The sequence below is a fragment of the Cupressus sempervirens genome, chromosome 9, assembly GCF_028749045.1.
Source record: "Cupressus sempervirens isolate cs-2001-9-10 chromosome 9, ASM2874904v1, whole genome shotgun sequence".
NCBI classification, from domain to species: domain Eukaryota; kingdom Viridiplantae; phylum Streptophyta; class Pinopsida; order Cupressales; family Cupressaceae; genus Cupressus; species Cupressus sempervirens.
In genome coordinates this window covers 551,818,979-551,839,855 of record NC_143126.1, presented here as the reverse complement: position 1 = coordinate 551,839,855, position 20,877 = coordinate 551,818,979, and the positions used below count along the sequence as shown (strand labels likewise).

General features: G+C 38.7%; 1 pseudogene across 1 annotated transcript; it reads right to left on the bottom strand.

Moving 5' to 3' along the window:
- Positions 1 to 8,076: 8,076 nt before the first annotated feature.
- Positions 8,077 to 10,012, bottom strand: LOC149539834 (fasciclin-like arabinogalactan protein 8 pseudogene; annotated as a pseudogene). Its single transcript, XR_016356312.1, has one exon. The product of XR_016356312.1 is annotated as a fasciclin-like arabinogalactan protein 8 pseudogene (transcript).
- Between the last annotated feature and the right edge of the window lie 10,865 nt (positions 10,013 to 20,877).

Genomic DNA, 20,877 nt, shown 5'->3' with positions numbered 1-20,877 from the left:
TCCCTACATTCATTACACTACATCACATTTTCATTACATTATTCATGCCATACCATCTATTCTAAACCATGATAAATCTACATTAATCACTCACATATATATACACATCTGCATCCATTGCTACCATATCCATCAACTCATACAATCACATACACACGTAAATCTATGATATAACAAGTACACACATCTAAAACATCAATAAGCTCGGATATCTCATAATGCAACATGACAATCAGACAATCCATCAAAAGGCTAAAATCACATGAACATCAAATAAAATGAATCAACACGAACATCACATGATCATATACCATGAACGTACATAAATCAAGGATCAACTAAGTACATCAACATAAATTTCCAGTGAACATCAAATGAATCATCATACATAATGAGGAATGAGGCCCCAGTATGTAATATACACTCATCCATGTGGAGGTGCCTGATATGATGGTCCCTACTCACTAGGGGCACCCATATCCTCTCGGGGCACCTGCCCTGTCACATCTATTAATGGTACAACCTATCCAATCACAACAATCTAACTCGACGATGCCCCATCTATCGTCGGTGGTAGTGGTGGCGATGGCGGCCCTGGTGTCATCATAGCTATGAATGTCTGTAAGGTACTAAACACCTCACCCATTCGAGCCTTTATGGCACTCATCCACACCTCCAAATCAGTTGATCCCCTTGACCTCCCTAGTGGCAGCTATGCCTCTGGTGGTACCGACTGCTATACCTATGGTTGTGCCTCTAATACCACCTGTTGTTGTCCCAGTGGTTGTGCACCTAGTGGATCTCTGATAGGACCCTGCACTCATGGCCTATGTTGCTAGACAAACTGCACATCCTCTGGTAACTTAGCCCTCACCTACTCTGCTCCATCCCGCTGACCAACCATCCCTCCTCTCACCCATGCACCACCCCGATCACAGATACCTCTGACCCTCCCTACACGCACCAATCCCTGCACTAGGGCTCGTGCCACTCCCCTCTGTGGTAGTACCATGGCTACTCAGCCTCGCCTCCCCCATGCTTTGCCCACTCTGACTCTAGCTTGTCGTCTCCCTCTACCTCTCCCTGGACCACCTTTGTCATCATCATCCTCTCCCCCACTCGACAACTCATCAATCCCCGAAATCAGCTCGGCCAGGTCTGTGTATCTAAGGAAGGGGTGATCTTGAAACTACCATGCATAATCCCCCTCCATCCCTGCATCCACCACCCCATCTCGCAAGGCCCATGGCTCTGTGGTGTGTCTATCATCTGTAAAAAGGCCTCCAGATAGGCCTCATACTCCAGAGTCAACCCCCACAATGCTCTCTTTAACTATACCCGGGCATAATGTGTAGTCCCCTGTGGCATGCCCTGCTACCAACCAAACTGCTTTGCCACCTGCCTCAAACAAAACCACTCTATCAAAGTAGCAACGCGACCAAGCAGATACCTTGGACTAAAAAAGTACACAATCTCATCATCATCCTCTGCCCATGGCTCTGTGAACTTGTATGGTCTCCACACCGCCTCATCAATATCATCCAAAACCCGTAGCCAATACTCTGTCTTGCCCAAATGAGGCTGCATGATCAGACCGGAATAAGTATACATATGTGGCATACCCTGTGGCTGTTGTCGCACACACACTAATACTCTCATGTTCATAGTTGTAACAAAATGACCCCTGTTGATAGTGACGAGGCTCCAGAATACACAACCTGATGTAAATCATGGTATAGGTGAGCCAAAATACAACTACCCCATGCAAATCTACGTGGCCCGTCAATCATATCCTATATCAATCGGCCCCATCCAACTAGACACCCTCACCCTTGGCGGTCTGGCAACTAAATCCCCCTATCAACCCAGCCAACACTGCCAACAATGCATCATACTGTAACATCTAAAACCAAGATACGTCATCACCAATACTAACATCCCTGAACAAGTCTCAAAATGCAACACCATCGGCAGTCTAATCATAATATACCAAATCTCCTACGATCAGGATTTGAAAAGTCCTGTATACATCCTCGAGAGTCACTGTCATCTCCCCCATCGGCAAATGAAATGTGTTGTAGTTTGAGTGCCATCACTCGACCACAGCTATCAGTAATCCCCTATTCACTTAGAACTGGGGCATCTATAATAAATATGTGAAACCACATTTGTTTATCCCCTGCCTATTTGCATCGGACAATCAGCCCACTGCCTCTAACGGCCATGGATAGTCCTCGTACCATGAGCTTTCGCCCACGCACCTGTTATTCATTAAACAAACACAATGCGTCAGTTTTTGTCACAAAGTGATCAATCTCATATCTATATCTAGCTTTCTAGCTACTGGTTCTATCTTGGACCTAATACTCATCCTTCTCTATTCTGAGTCGGACTGGCTTGTCTTCCCTACTCTGTATCTTGAGTTGGGGCATCACCTATCTATTATCAAATCGATCCTACAACATCACTTCACGAATAACTGACTCCTATTGTTTACTCATTATGACCATCCTCGGCTAACAGATCGAGAATCTAGTCTTTTGCATTATCTTACGCGCAACAAAGGACCTACACCCAGTTTTCGCCCTCTGATAATCTTTTGCGCCATTTCCTAAGCCATATGCACTAACAAATCAGTCGAATGCATTACAACATGCAAATGCACTACTATAACATCCATAGGCGCCATTCTATATCTCATATGCGCTATAAGATATACATATATATGCGCTAATACAATACTCAAATGCTTTATTTTATCATTCAGAAGTGTTATTCCATTCAAACATGCTAAAACATTGGCCATATGCACTACATAACCTCTCATATGCGCTATTTGATTCGTATGCGTTATTAAATCTGATATATGTGCTACAAGACTATCATATGCGCTCATCCGCTTGAAAACTAGGGTTTTCATATGTGTTGAACCACTCCGCACATGTGCTATAACCCTTCTCGAATGCGCTAAAGAAATTCATATGCACTAAAAGAACTTTCAAATGCGCTAAACTGCTAAAACTACCACCTTTACCCTAAAAATCTGCACAAAACTCCAAAAACACAAGTAAAAATGCTAAATCTCACACATAGAGGATCTCGACGACTTATCGGAGCACTATAGTCTGCTAGACGCTCACACCGACAACCCCTCTTGAATCTATGCTCTCGTAACGAAACCACCATCCTCGCTGAATCAGAGCTCCAAATCACCAAGTGCAAAAAGGGAGTGTGAAAATGACGAGGGTCAAAGGTCTTTTTGACCTATTTAACCCCCCTAAGGGGCATTTATATCACTTGTTCACCCTATTTACCCCCTATTGATACCTTTTTGCTCACCAAAATGAATTGGGTATTATATAAAACCAACCTAATTACTTTTTTCCACCAAACTCCCAACATTTCAAAAATAAAATTGGAACCTACCAAATCAGGGCATCCAAACTGAGGCATCAAAATTTTCTGAAACATCAAAAACATCCCACCCGAGCCAAAAATCTTCAGACATCAAATCTACCAAAATTAAGATATCTAAGCAAAAATATTGCAACACCAAATCAACATCACAATCAAATCATCAAATCAACATCGCAATCAAATCATCAAATCAACATCGCAATCAAATCATCAAATCAACGATAATCAAATCATCAAATCATTGACAATCAAGACATCAAATCATCAACGATCAGACATCAAATCATCAACAGACAAAGACCACAACAATAGAGAAATGTCAAAATATCATCGAACAAACATCCAATACCACAACAATAGAGAAATGTCAAAATATCATCGAACAAACATCCAATCATCAGAATATGACCTAAACTTAGAAAATCAAGACAGTTCTTAAACTAATATGCTTCGCATATTAGCTCAAAGAGGGGCATTTGTAGACACCCAAAAATTGGCAAAGACCTAAATCATGCAATTTCGATCAATCAATGCAAATTAAAAAAAAAATCAGAAGAAACACAACATACTTTCAAATTAAAAATCACATCAAGTGATTAATCACCTATTAAATCAACAAGACCTAAATCAACTTTAAAAGAGGAGAAAAATAATTCAAATTCATAAAATGAAATTCAAAAAAAAGAGGAGGAAAAAGACAAAAGTGTTGAAAATAAATAAGACATTTATTAAATCAACAAAATCATTTATCCTCACAAAATTGAAAATCTCCCTTTTTAATTTTAAAAGAATTAGAAATATCCTCAATTATCCTCAAAATCAAGTCTATTGGACTCTTCCTCCTGATCTCTTATGAGATATTTTCAGTTTCTTTGACCCACCAGTCAAAGGTGAAAATCCTGAATCTTACCCCAACCCCTTCTGAAATCCTATAAATAGGAGGGAAATCCAAAAGCAAAAGGACCCAAGTTTTAGACATCTGCACTATAGTCACATTTTGACTCATCATTTTAGCATCATTTTGTGTCATTTAGCATCATTTATTGCGTGTTAGTTCATTGCATGATCATTTTAAGAGCATTTCTAAGAGTTTTATTTCACATATAATCTTCATTTTAATCATAGATCTTGCATGCATGCATTGTAGATCTGCATTTTAAGCATACTTCCATTCTAAAACTGTCACTAAGAGGTTGGTCTGAAAGCTATTTTAGCAGTTGTAGTTAGGGAAACATGAGATGCTTGTAGAGATTACATTCTAATGATGATATCTTGGGTCTACGTATAGTTCATCGTTAGTCTATTTGTATTCTACATTAAGGTTTCATGAATACACGTTTGTACCATGTACAGTCCTTATGTTGCATTAGGGGTCTTAAGACCCCCTACGATACATCAATGCCACTTGAGACCTTAATATATCCATTAGGAAGACTTATATGTCCTAAGGCGAATTTATGTGTCCTAAGGGGAACAAATGTGTCGTAACCTAAGGAAATTATATATCATGAGAGGACCTTGGGAGTTCTTACTTACGCAACTTATGTGCCCTAAGGGGAAAGTATGTGTTCTATGCATTGTAGTGAACTCTAATGTTGTCCTAATGTATTTTAAAGGGTGCTATTGTTGCCCTAATATATTTTAAGGGGGGGTGCTAATGGATCTTAAATGTTCCCATGACACATAAGATGTTCAAAGGGGACCTTACAAACACTTCAGACCCCTGGTGTATCTATACAAGTTTAGACATAAGATGTTTGGAAGTTTTTAATGACTTGTGTAGACGTAAACACTTGTTGTCACACTAATTACAACACTAAATTGAGGATGATGAACATGTTTTAAACATGTGAAAGTTTAGAGAGGACAACTCATTATGCTTACAACAAATATTTTGCCAAAGGCATGACTTAATCAAGCTGTTAGTGAAGTTGTCATATGTTTTGGTATTCAACCCACTTGTACCTTCAAAATGCAAAAAATAATCCATAAACAATTATACCAAAAATAAAGAAATATTGCCTTCCAATTGAAACAAAATGTAAATATTTTACACAAAGTATAATAAAAATAACATTATGCCATCAAATGTTTGTGTAAAATCCAAAATAAAATTTTAAAAACTTTGACCAAAGCAATGCAAACATATAAGTGTAATTATACTATAATAGGAGACATTCAAAACCCATAAAAATGTTAAATGCATTTAGATGAAATCATAAAATGTGGTTAATTATTAACTCACTACATAGTAAAAACAAAATGATAGTATTCAAAAGAGGTGATTTGTTTTAACCCTTAAATTGCTTTTTTTAATCTTTTTAAAATCTTTAAACCAATTGCTTATATGTATTATTGTAGTTTCTATATCATAAAAAGTCATTCCTTTTATGACACTTCCTCATAGAATACACATTTAGACAGAGTGAGAGGAGATTTAGACAGAGTGACAATTCCTCATAGAATGCACATTTAAACACAGAAATAAGATCAACCAAAACTATTAAACATATTCAGTGCCAATGGTAGCGGAGGAAGTTTGTGGTTAGGGCCTTGTTCCCTCTCCTGCCCTTACCCTTGTATCGGATGCTCCTCTTGGTCCAACCGTTTACAGGCTCTCCTATATAAAATGTTGTTGCTTCTGATTCTCCTGGGTTCCACTGTTCATTTTCTTCTAGGGATTGGATTGCTGAAGTAGCAAAGGTGGAGAAATGAACCTTCGATTGTGCAAAGGAGGCTCTAAATCAAAAGGCAAATCGTGAGCTCCCTTGTAGTGACTCATTTTTAGGAGGTTGATCTCTCAATTCGGTCTTTAGCCTTCTAGCGAGGTGTTTGGTTTTGGCTCATGATTACCCTTTCTTTAAGGGGCGACCAGTTCCCCTTTTGTCTACTGTACTTTTGCATATGTGCTTATTGAAAATCTTTAGACTTGTACAAGTTTCAGGTATCCTTCAAACCCCGTTTTACTTAATCAAAAACTAAAGAGGTGATTCCTTAAAGTGCTCAATCTCACAATCTTTCAATCATTTAGATATATCCCATAATTTAGTAACCACCTTGAGAATTACCAAGTCAAAGGAAAGAAAAATATAGCACTCTAAAATTGGAAGGAAACAAAAAACCATGGCAGCGTACAATTAAACAATTGCCTTCCATGTGATTTTGCAGCGCAGGTGGAGGAAAAAGACCGATAACGATGGTTCACTGTCTCTGTCATTAGACAAATAACAGATGCGGAGATGGCCACACGTAAAGTACAGACGGGCCCCTCTATTATATGCCTCCACGCATATCTGCCCCTTAAGACGTTTCCAGAACCCATTCAACAGAAAAGCGCACAGGCAAATCATGACTTCTGTCTCAGGCGTGTCATAAACTACAAATAATTTCAGACAAAGATACTTGCCTGCTCTCCGAAGACTTGATTTTTAACATCATTGCGCGGAAGGTCAAATTTTTTAAGCATGGTTATGAAACCTCTTATAAAATTTCTGTATGTAAGTGAATTGAAAAATCACCATTGATGACTGTTTTGACTGTTTGTTTAATTTATAAGTAGTGTTTTGTGAAGATGCCGACAGATTTTTCGACCATGACAGAAGCATGAGTGCAAAAGGCGAAATCAGCAATTTTTAATATATCCGTAGAAAATGGATTGTAATGAATGCACATTTTAATCAATACAATAAAAGGCTGCAAATACCCTCATTAAGTTCACCACCATAGCACCATTAAAGGCTGTTACTTTCATGGACAAAACTGACTCATTTTACTTAATGGACTAAATACAACGGTTGGAACAATTTTTAGGTGTACTAGGACTTCATCCTAGAACTTTAGTTGCATCTCTAGTTCACCATCTCTATCAGATTTCAATGCATGAGTAAGGTTTTGCAGTATGACTGATACAGTCTGTGGAAGATCTTGATTATTCACAAACTACCATGTATAAAATGTCATAAAACATCCAGATCCATAGTGTCTGGTTCGAATTATACGGTTAACACCTCATGAATCAAAATCACACTTGTTAAAGCATTTGAAACGAGCCGACTGACCAGACAAATCTGTTGAAACGAGGTCTCAGCAAGATGTTGTGTATTATCTAGCTATACAACTGAAATTACTCATTACATGTCCCTTGAACCTTTACAACTAAAAGATCCAAAACCACAAAAAAAAACGCATTTTGTTAATGAATCACTCATGATTTCACAATGCCTGCGGATCAAACCAGGGATGTGATTCACAGACACTGCCAATGAATTTTAAGTCTGTTCGAATAGAAAATTGAAGGAAAATGTGAATATAGAATATGTATACAAAATTGAAGGAAAATGTGAATGTAGAATATGTATACCTAGTGAATTTAAAGCATGTTTGATTACAAAAATAACTAAAATGTACATGCATTTTTGTAGCACCAACCTAAAAATACAAGTTGCCAGTAAGTAATCAATTTCAGTAATAACTATGGTGATTACAATGTCTATTTCAGAAACCCACTGAAAAAACACATCTATTTCCACACAATGCAAACATCCCTCCTCTGCTACATCCAGAGACTGTTTAAAAAAAAATGAATCTTACATGATCTACAAGTAGAAACAATTTGTCACCCAAGTATTTAGACTAAAAAGCAACCACAACAAAGCAAAATGAATTCTGTAAGAGTAGAATTATAAGACAATTCCAAATATTGTAGATACTAGATAGCACCTACCCACATGATTACAACCAGGAGCGGTACCCACAGGGAAGGCATCCACCATCAACCACCTACAACTAAAAACAATGAAAAAAAACCCACTACAGATTAGATCCACCCAAGTACAATCCATAGAAAGCAAAACAGCAATGAAAGGAATGCAACCTATAGGACAATAGCAGAGCATGCTAAGGCCAAGGAAGCCATGAAACAGCAAGCCAAGCTACAACATGATAGCAGAGCATGCTAAAACCAAGGCGGCCATGAAAGCGAGCCCAGGAGCAATGGAAGGAGAAGCAAAGCCCGTACTAGATTTAGCAGATGCAGGGCCCATGACAGCAGGGGATAAAGCAGGAGTTCCAGTGGGAGGAGCAGGGGGAGAAAGGAGGAGAGGAGAAGGAGAAGCAGAAGAAGGGGGAATGGCTTCAGGGGCCGGTGCTTCAGCAGGAGTGGGACTAGAAGAAGGCGCCATTAATGGAGTAGGAGCAGGGGCAGGAGCCACTCCAAAGATCTCAGTGGGCATCAAAAGCTTGTTAATGGTGTAAAGAGCAATCGGCTCATTATCCTGCAGAGTGTTGGTAACAGTACTCTTCGTAAGCCCACTATTCAAAGTCACAGTATTACCAGCAGAAGAGATCGACAATGCATACTTAGCCGCTTTACTCGTAGCCAGAGTGCTAACTGGTCCGCTAGATGTCTTGAGAGTTCCCATGGGGCTATATTCAGGCAGAGCATGGTATTCAAGAACATAAATCTGCTGAGCACTTGAAAGCTTCTTCAGCTTAGACATTACAGCCCCACTAAAGGCCTCATCCGTGGGAGCAAATAGTGTGAACCCATTAGCAAATGCATCTTCATAGGTCTTCAAAACACCAGTACTTGTTATAAGTTGCACAAAAATCTTACATCCGGCCTTGTCAAGCACTTCGGTAATGTTCAGATTTGACGCAGAAGGAGCAGGGGCGGCCAGATCAGAGGGCAAAATCGCCTTGCTGATCTCCAGGACTGATATATTGTAGGGCACCTCCTTCAAGGATTTCACATAGGTTGAATCCAACTTTACCTTAGAACCAGGGGTAACTGCCCCAAATCCCACTTTGCCGCCCTTCATGTCGGTTATGTTGAGAAACCCACTGTTTTCCTCTGCATTCCCCGTCGTCTGGTACAATGTGGTCGACAGCGCCGACCCGTTATTGATATCATGCAGCTTCTGAGGATCAAAGTAGTCCAACAGAACATGCAAACTCAGAATGTTCTTGATCCCAGCAAGGCCCAGATTCTTGCTGGTAATGGCCGCCATGGCATCATTGTTCAGCGCAAGGACGGTGATGGTCGTTCTACTGTTGATCTCATCAGCAAGCTTCGTCTGGGTCAGATACCGATTGAAAACACTGCAATCTGGAATGCCATTCAGAATCTTGGTTATGTTGTGTGCTTCCCCACAAGCACAAAACAACAGGATCACCAAGAACAAACAAAACCACCTCATTTTTAACACAATGCAAGAGCCAGAAATGAAGAAATCGGCTTCCTAAAACGAAGAAATGAGGCAATTTGGTTCAGAAACGAGGAAATTGGGCTTCTTTCTTCCTGTGGGCTCAGACAAACTACAAGCCAAAACACGACCTCGAATGCAGCTTTAATGGCGGAAACCCAATTCGAAAGTAGCTGCTATGTGGGCAGGCTAGAGTTAAGACACGGAGGTTTTAACGGTTGGGAGGAGGATTTTCTACCGTTAACGGGATGAACAATAAACGCGGTAACTGCAGCCTAAAGCGTTCTACTGGTGACACTTGCCAGAAATCTGACGCCGAGCTAAAGTTAGCGGTGGTTTTCTGGCCGGAGAAGAATCGAGTATAAAAGATAAAGATGAAAAAAGTCGGTGTTCTGGTGTCGGCCAGGGATGAACTTTCAGGCGGATAAAGGACAAGGATAAATTTGTAACTCCACTTGAGTAAGATCTTGACTCGGAGTTAACTCCGTGGTTAGTGCCAGGCCAGGCTGGAAGTTATCTAAATATGTGGGCCATTAATTCCGGACGCAATCCCCCACAACGCTGGACGCCATAATCAAATGGGTCCCGCCTAATTCTTTATTTTAATCTCTCTTTTAAATTAAAAATCTGTATTTTGATTAAAGTCTATTTCTTTTCTGAGCTCAAGTTTCTAGACATGGAGTTTAGAGTGCTTCTAATGCATGTACACCGTCCACTACAAAAAAACTCAATCAAGATTTGAGCCTATTTAATTTAAAATCCTTAAATTAAAAGTTATTTGAGGCTTTTTAATTAGACATCCTTAAATTAAAAAATACTTGAGCCTCTTTAAATAAAAAAATCTTAAATAAAAATAAGATTTGAACCTCTTGTAGACAAATTGTCAAAGGTGGAACGTTGAGTGAATCATTGAATAATTTTAGTTTAATTGGTGGAGGTTTGATTGTATTAATTATTAAAATTTGAATCTTTTGAATTTGTGAGGATGATGATATGTGTTTTGATTATGTATGTATTAAATTTAAATCTTTTAGACATAATGATGAGAGGTTTCATTCTTGAATCTTTTTATTTGTAGTAACTTTTCTAACAATTTGAAGTGTACGTTTTTTATTATAACATAGATACAATTTTCCCTCTTACAACATAAATGTTGAGGCTTTTTATTTGTGCAAACAATTTCTATTTTAAATATATTGTTCTTCATAATGTTTGCACCCTTCCATCATAACACAAAGATGTCTCCATCTACAAGTCACGCCTTCGGTGATATAATAGAGATGTAGATATGTATTTCATTCTTTGTCTACAACACCTTCCATCATAAAATAGGGATGTTCATTATCTATGTACCTATGAAACCTTCAATAATAATAAACATGGGGTTATGTCTCACATGTTAACAAAGAGGTGACACCTTCAATAATAATAATAAATATGGGGTTATATCTCAAATGTTAACAAAGAGGTGTCTATATCTACATTTAACACCTTGCATCATAAAAGACAAATGTGGGTATCTACATGTGACACATGCCTCCTAAATCAAAAATGTTGATATATATGTACAACAACTTTTTTTAAAAGATAAGTTAATTGGTCCTTTTATGATTTTGGCATATTGGATCATCTTATTTTTATCAATTTAATCAAAAATAAATTTGGTTGAAAAGAATACACTCTCACAAAGCATTGTTGATGTGCACATCCACCAGTAACAACCTTTCCAAAATAACAACTTTGTTTTACACACACACACACACATACTGTATATACCACTGTATACATGTATACATGAATATTGTGTATATATCTATACATATCTATATGTGTACATGTTTGTGTGTGTGTACATACATACATACATACATACATACATACATACATACATACGTACATATATATATATATATATATATATATATATATATATATATATATATATATATATATGTGTGTGTGTGTGTGTGTGTGTGTGTGTGTGTGTGTGTGTGTGTGTGTGTGTGTGTGTACATACATATATATACATATATCTATATACATACACATATATACATATATATAATATATATATACATGTGTGTGTGTGTGTGTGTGTGTGTGTGTGTGTGTGTGTGTGTGTGTACTCAAGCATAAATACCAATATATATTCATAATACTTCAATTGTGAAGACAACTTCTAGTTTAGATACATATTCTTCATTAAATGAAGATTTAACGCCTTCTCTTATAAAATACATGTCATGTATCTATTTGTAATCTACCTAAAATGTCTTCCCCAGTAAAAGTCCTAAATATTTCTTAGTTAAAAATATAAGCTTGTGCCAAATATTTATTCTTTTATACAATAAAGATATTAACATTAATATCTACTTTCATGATCTTAGTTGCTAACAACATTTTTATTTTTGTTTTCTAAAAATAAATATAAGAGAAAGATATCTTGCAACATAAAAAGAAAGTATTGTAATTTAATTATCTACTCATTTTGTAACAAGAACATTAATATCTACATGTAATATCATAAATTAAAAAATGACTTTTAATATATAATATATTTACATATTTTTAATATCAATATTTATATATTTCTTATAAGTATTTCTTTAAAGGAAAAAAATTGTTTAAAAAAACTAAAATGCAATTTTAATTGTTTGTGTACTTTTAAAGTGGATGGGTCCAGGTAAGTAATTAAGTAGAGAAGGATCTAGTGATATAATGAGCCACTCAGGCAAAGAGAAGAACAATGTAACATGTTGAGGACAAGAAAAGAAATGCATTATTGAGCCCCGCATTGATTGTTCAAATGCAAAACTGTACTAAAAAGTTAATATTTGCCCCAAATCATCAATATGAAGGTTATTATTATTACAGGCTAAGTGTGAGAAAAAGATTTAATTTATTTGGTGGGGTTTCACTTTTAGATAGCTTCCAAATAAATGTATTCGCCTGCAAATATTCGAAGTATTGTAAAGCATGCGAGATGGGGATTTATTAAAGTTATATTCGTGCACTTTAAATCTGGTATGGTTGAGTAGAAGCAAAATTCAGTTTAATACAGTTGAAAGGGAAAAAGAAAAGGTATGGTTCTGTTATGATTTCGTGACATGAACAGTTTCGTTCAACATTTGCTATGTCAATATATTCTCTATACCTTTTCGGCGATGTGTTTTTTCTCCTTTCCAATGGTCACAAAAGACGACGCATGCATTTATTAATATGGTTGCATGGCATTTAAAAGGGTTCACAAATTGGAGTGTTCTCTTAGGAGAGAAATTGTATTTTAAAGATTTCTTTAAAAATTTCATAAATTTATAGTTCTTATAGATAATTATAGTTTTTATTAAATTTAATTATTTTTAGAATGTATCAATCTGATTTTGAGATCTTTGAAGTGTCCATGTTTAGTAATGTCAATGTTTTTTAGAATTCAAATAATAATATTTATTTATTTATAATTATATTTGTTGTCAATAAAAATAGACAATGGGAAAATTATATTTATTTTTTGTATTAAGAATAGGAAGATCAAAATCATACAATAAATCTGCAAAGTATTAGAAGATCAGAGGGCAAGCCTCACATAAAAAAAAGAGCAGAGGACAAGCCTCACATACAACCCGAGAATAAGAGAAAGAGGAGCAAAAGGAGTAATTAATGGAGCACATCTTCAAACGTATCTATCCATGTTGTCCAACCCATAGAGCCCTCTATCCACACCATGTTCTTCTGATCTTGAATTTGTTTCAACATGTAGAGCATTTCGCTTGTGAAGCTATGGGGAGTCCTCTTAACCTCCTTGCTGATGAGCTTAACTATTTGATTGAAAATGTGAATATTATCCAAGTGTTGCCTCCATGAGTGTGTAATGGGCACCCCTGGATGTCCCAAAAAACTAAACCAAATTGCTGAAAGGAATTATGTCAAACAGTTTGCATTCAACTTCTTAAAACCCCTTATAACTCCGGAAATCAAACGTTTATTTGTTTGTTGTGTTTCATGCATGGAATTGGTATCATACAACATAAACAAGAAAGAAACTACAATAATATGCAAAGTGGAAATGAACTGCTGCTAATAAAATGTTATTTTCAAAATTCATAAAACCAAATACATGGCAGATTTATCAACTCACTAATTACTTCAGCAATATTGTCATAATACTCCAGCCCATGCTTACGAACTTGCTGCTACAATACTTTGTTCTCCAATCAGTCCACTACCTTCATAATACCATTCCCTCCAAGCGGCATAAGCGTCGGACAAGTAGTGAAGAAGATATGAGCAAAATATCAAATCTGCCTGTAGCCGGAAATGCAACTAAACTGCCTGATAATGAAGCCAATAAGAAAGAATTCCAAAGGCCAAACCCCAAGGGAATGACGTCTAGAATGTTACAAAAGAGGATAGACGTCCTCAAATGCCAAGAACAAAGCTGCAACTCACACACCAATTTCTTCTCATATTCAACCTGCCTAATGAAGCCACAGATGCTTCCTTTTATTCTATTCCCACGGGTCCGCTCAACTCATATGGGCAATGTGGGATAAAAGATGTGTAATATAAAACATATATTAAAATACCCCTTATGTCTCCCTTGGGTACACATCACCATAAAATAAATATTAAAGTAACACTTTAATATTTTACAATTAAATTAGACGTTACTTTAATAAAACTTCAGGCATTAAAATGTATTAGCAATCGAACTCTGAATAATGCGAGTGATAGCTCATCGGAAAGCTCTCACCGAGGAGTATCGAATCCAATCACCAAAATTGACCTGCACTGTGTCCTGCCGACTTACTAAAAATAGTAAGTATGCCTGAAACTGAGTAAATCAACTTCGTTTTGGCCCAAACTGGAAATGACTAGGCCAAAACACTCCAAGATCCCATTAAACCCTTCGTTAGCCCTCGGGACCATGTAGAACAAGGCTAACGCACACACACTTGGTCAACTGCTAAAATGGGGACATTACAGTCCGCCCCCCTTGAAATTGCTTGTCCTCAAGCAATCTCAGTCCAGCCTGCTGAATAACCTGCTCACTCTCCCATGTAGAATCTTCCTCCGGCAGGTCTTTCCATCTGACCAAATACTCCTTCACTATCCTGCTTCTAAGCTTCCTCTCTCTGGTATCCAGAATAGCCTCAGGTACTAACACAAGCTTCCCCTCCTCATCCAAAGGGGGTAAATCTGCAGAAGGCACTACACTCTGACCAATGGCTTTCTTAAGCCTAGACACATGAAACACATTGTGCACTCGATTGCCTTCTGGAAGCTCAAGCTCATAGGCGACTTTGCCCACTTTGCGAATCACCCTGTATGGACCATAAAATCTAGGTTTCAACTTTTTAGCTCCGCTCTTCATGAGCGATGACTGTCTATATGGTTGTAGCCTCAAGTAAACCATATCCCCTACCTCGAAGCTGCGCTCTATTCGGTGCTGATCAGCATACAATTTCTGTTGATTCTGGGCCTGTTGTATATTCTCTTTGAGCACTTTCAAGATGTCCTGACTATCCTGCAATAAGTTTTTGGCTTTGGGCACTCTACTGTCCCCCAAAACTAAATCCATGAAGCTAGGTGCTTCATAACCATAGAGTGCCATGAAAGGAGTCATCTTGATGGACATATGATAAGTGGTGTTATAACAATACTCTCCCATATGCAACCATCTGATCCAAGCCTTTTGTTGTGTAGTTACATAGTTCCTCAAATATCCTTCCGCCCATTTATTCACAATCTCTGTTTGCCCATCTGTTTGCGGATGATAACTAGTGCTAGGTGTAAGATCTGTACCACACAACCTAAACAACTCTTGCCAAAAAACACTCATAAACTTACTATCCCGGTCGCTGACAATGAATCTGGGCAACCCATGTAACCTGAATATCTCTTTAAAGAAAAGCTCTACCACCTGTGCTGCTGTGTAAGTGGACGGAATAGCAATGAAGTGAGCAAACTTCGTCAAGTGGTCCACCACCACATAGATGCAATCCCTTCCCTGTACTCGTGGTAAACCAGTGATGAAGTCCATCGAAATACTTTCCCATTTCCTATCAGGAATGGGCAAGGGCTGTAATAAACCTGCAGGAAATGTGTGTTCTCCCTTATTCTGTTGACAAACCACACACTCCCTGACATACCTCTGAACATCATCTTTGAGCCCTTTCCATGAAAACCGCTCTCGGATCTGCCTGTAGGTCTTGAAGACCCCTGGATGTCCAGCTGTGGGTGCATCATGAAATGCCTTCAGTATCGCCTCTCTCAAATGTGATGACGGAATCAAATAAACCCTGTCCTGAACTCTGATCAATCCATCTATCACCTCATAGCGATCATCCTGTATGGTACCTGAAATCAATCTAGAAGCCCAAGCATCTCCGACATACTCTGCTATAATCCGATCTCTCCAATCTCCTGAAATCTCTGCTAGAGCACATAAGTGAGGTCTCCGAGATAAGGCATCAGCCACCACATTTTTCTTACCTTTGACAAACTCTATGTCAAAGTCATAAGCCTGCAATTTAGTCACCCATTTTTGTTGCCGGTCATTAAGATCACGCTGGCTCATGAAGTATTTAATACTGTTGTGATCAGTCTTGATCACAAAACGTCCACCTACCAAATATGATCGAAATTTGGCCAATGCATGCATTATGGCCAACATCTCCCGGTCATAGACAGAATAACTTTTCTCAACTCCTCGGAGCTTCCTACTCTCGAATGCAATGGGATGCTTCTCCTGCATCAATACTGCTCCAATCCCATCACCAGATGCATCACAATGAAGCTCAAAAGGCTTCGTGAAATTCGATAGAGCTAGAACTGGACATGAAGACATTACCTGCTTGAAATGCTCAAAACACCTCTATGCTGCCCCTGTCCACACGAAGGCTCCTTTCCTGGTAAGATCTGTCAAGGGTGTAGCAATCTGTGAGAATCCCTTAACAAACCTCCTATAAAAACCACATAAACCAAAGAATCCCTTAAGCTGTGTAAGGTTTGTGGGAGTAGGCCATTCTACAATAGCTCTAATCTTTTCGGGATCAACTCAAACGCCATCTGCACTAATGATATGCCCCAGGTAAAGGAGCTCAGTCATGCCAAACTCACATTTAGATTCCTTGGCATACAATGACTCTCTCTCCAAAATAGATAACACCTCCTCTAGATGATGTAAGTGCTCCTCCCAGGTCTTACTGAAGACCAAGATGTCATCAAAGAAGATCAAGACAAATCTCCTCAGCTGCTTCATGAATACCTGGTTCATACAACTTTGAAATGTAGCAGGTGCATTGGTTAGACCAAATGGCATAACCATGAACTCAAAGTGGCCATAGTGACATCGGAAGGTTGTTTTCTCAATGTCCTTTGCTCTCATCCTGATCTGATGGTATCCGGATCGCAAATCAATTTTGGTGAAGAAGCATGCCCCATGCAACTCATCAATCAGCTCATCAATCCTAGGAATGGGATACCTATTTTTAATTGTTTTCTTATTCAGTGTCCTGTAATCGATGCACATGCGCATCGTCCCATCCTTCTTCTTTACCAATACTACTGCTGAAGCAAAAGGGCTCTTACTGGGCCTAATATGCCCCATCTCCAAAAAATCCTTAATCGCCTTCTCTATCTCATCCTTGTGTTTCTTAGGATGACGATAGGGAGTAATCATAACTGGTTTGGCTCCCTCCTCGAGCTCAATAACATGTTCCATCCCTCTGTCAGGAGGAACCCCATGAGGAATATCGCTAAATACTTTAGCGTGTCTATCAAGTATCTTCTGGACATCTAGTGGATGACTCTTTTCTTGTGGCTCTAGTGAAGTTGGCATAATGTGGCACTCTGCCGCCCACTCTATGTCATCATGATGAAAAAGTCTCTGCATTCTCCTCAAGGACACTATTCTGCAACCTCCATCTGAAAGCCCTCTAAGTACCACAGTTCTCCCCTCATGCTGGAATCTCATCTCCAATTTCGCTAGATTGAGTGTGAACTCAACTAGTGAAGCCATCCATGTCATGCCGAGGATGACATCATAATCTCCCATGTCCACAACATACAACTCATCCTCCAACTCGTAGCCATCTCCAAACTTGATGCGAAGATTAGATATCTTTCGAGTGCATAATAACTTATCACCGTTAGCCACCATGACTCTAAACCCATCATGCTCCTCTGTCTGTAACCCTCTCCTGGCTACCAACTGTGCATCTATGAAGTTATGTGTAGCCCCAGTGTCAATAAGAGATATCACTTTCTGCCCCTGGATAATACCCCTGACCTTAAATGTGATTGCCTTTTGGGCCCCTGTCAAGCGTGCCAACGATCTATCATCCTTAGGAATGTTGCTCTCCTCTATAGTGTTACCCTCATCTGAATCAGAGTGCTGATCCTCCCCTTCTGACTCTGACTCTTCTGCTGAAAAATACTCCATTTGATTTGCCTTAGCCTTGAGAGAACATTTATGAGATAAGTCCCAAGGCTCTCTACAATGGAAGCACAGCTTCTTCTTTCGAAGTTCATTCAAGGTTTCATTGTCTAGTCCTTTTGATCCTTCTTTGGGTTTGCTATACTCTTTCTGAAATGATTTTTTGTCTTTGTCCTTGCGGTAGGAAGAATCTGTTGAATGGTTTTTTCCTTTGTATACCGAAGGGGCTAAATCTCGTGCCTTTTTAGTTGCTTCAGCTAACGTGAGTGGATCATGTCCCTTCACCCAACCTCGTAATGGATCAGCAAGACCATCACAAAATAACACCACCAATCTCCTAGGAGAGATATCAGTAACAAGTACAGACAAGCGCTGAAACTCGGCAATGTAAGCATCCACAGAACCTGACTGTTTTAACTGTGCTAGCTCCTTGAAATGTAACTTGGGATCCTTAGTGTCAAATCTCCCAATCAATGTTTCAGTGAATTCCTCATAGGATGTAATCTGATTATGCCCCAAAGTCACCATGCCATGATGCCACCATTCATGTGCAATGCCATCCAAGTGCATAGCCGCATACTTGATAGCCTCCTCCTCAGGCATAGGATTTAGCTGCAAGTATGTATCTACCTTCTGCACCCAAGCTCGTGCAGTCATCTTCCCTGAAGCATCATAATAAGGTAAAGAAAGTTTTCCAACTTTCTTCCTCAGCTCAAAGTTTTGATTCCTCCCTCCTGCTTTAGGCATGTGTCTCATCCTCAAGTCCATATAATCTCTAAGAAAAATATCCGCCTGAAACTCTGGTCCACTGGCCTCCCAGTCCCTCTTGAACTGATCCTGTAACTTGGTAATCTGCAGTTCATTTACTGGATGAACCGGATCTCTGGGTGGAAAAGTGGGTAGAAGAGGTTTCGAGCTCGCAGTCCGTGCTGGGCGTGCAACGTGTCTAAAGTTATCAGCCTCATTCCCATTGTTGTCGTGTCCATTATTACCATTAATGTTATTCTTAGGACCATTGTTGTTGCCTTGGCCTTCATGGTTATTGTTTCCCCCGTTGTTATTGTTTCCCTCGTTGTTATTGTTTCTGTTGTTGGCATCACCTGGATTAATATTGACACCCATCTGTCTAGCCATGAGCTGCAACATCATGTCCATTCGCCTATTCTGCTCCTGCTGCATACGCTGCCCCTACTCTAATGTATCCAGTAACTGTCGGAACAGTACCTCCTCCTGATCTAGACCAGCATTTCTGCCTCCGCCTAATCCTGTATTCCTGTCATCTCGATCACCCATATTATTGTCCCGATCACAGAATATCTCCTCTGTGTCTGTATGGTTGAATTCAATGTCCCCCTGCACGGATGTACTAGACTGTTTGCTTTGCAAGTCTGAAATCCTAATTTGTCTTGCTCTGGTATCGTGGAAATTATAAGACCCCTATCGCATGCTCAAACATAAATGCTTAGCCTGTGTTTTTTACTTACTTTTTCCCTCTATCCGGCTGTTCCAAATTCCCTATAAGACCTCCACAGGATGGCAGGACTTATAGCTCTGATACCACTGTAATGGGCACCCCTGGATGTCCCAAAAAACTAAACCAAATTGCTAAAAGGAATTATGTCAAACAGTTTGCATTCAACTTCTTAAAACCCCTTATAACTTCGAAAATCAAACGTTTATTTGTTTGTTGTGTTTCATGCATGGAATTGGTATCATACAACATAAACAAGAAAGAAACTACAATAATATGCAAAGTGGAAATGAACTGCTGCTAATAAAATGTTATTTTTAGAATTCATAAAACCAAATACATGGCAGATTTATCAACTCACTAATTACTTCAGCAATATTGTCATAATACTCCAGCCCATGCTTACGAACTTGCTGCTACAATACTTTGTTCTCCAATCAGTCCACTACCTTCATAATACCATTCCCTCCAAGCGGCATAAGCGTCGGACAAGTAGTGAAGAAGATATGAGCAAAATATCAAATCTGCCTGTAGCCAGAAATGCAACTAAACTGCCTGATAATGAAGCCAATAAGAAAGAATTCCAAAGGCCAAACCCCAAAGGAATGACGTCTAGAATGTTACAAAAGAGGATAGACATCCTCAAATGCCAAGAACAAAGCTGCAACTCACACACCAATTTCTTCTCATATTCAACCTGCCTAATGAAGCCACAGATGCTTCCTTTTATTCTATTCCCACGGGTCCGCTCAACTCATATGGGCAATGTGGGATAAAAGATGTGTAATATAAAACATATATTAAAATACCCCTTATGTCTCCCTTGGGTACACATCACCATAAAATAAATATTAAAGTAACACTTTAATATTTTACAATTAAATTAGACGTTACTTTAATAAAACTTCAGGCATTAAAATGTATTAGCAATCGAACTCCGAATAATGCGAGTGATAGCTCATCAGAAAGCTCTCACCGAGGAGTATCGAATCCAATCACCAAAATTGACCTGCACTATGTCCTGCCGACTTACTAAAAATAGTAAGTATGCCTGAAACTGAGTAAATCAACTTCGTTTTGGCCCAAACTGGAAATGACTAGGCCAAAACACTCCAAGATCCCATTAAACCCTTCGTTAGCCCTCGAGACCATGTAGAACAAGGCTAACGCACACACACTTGGTCAACTGCTAAAATGGGGACATTACAGAGTGCCCATTCTGTACCTCATTAGCAAAGAACGTAGCATGACCATCTTTAAGCAACCTTTTAAACTTTGACTTGCTGGTCTTCATAGTAATTTGGACCTAAAATCAATAAAATTATGCATACTATGTTAATTTGTAAAGT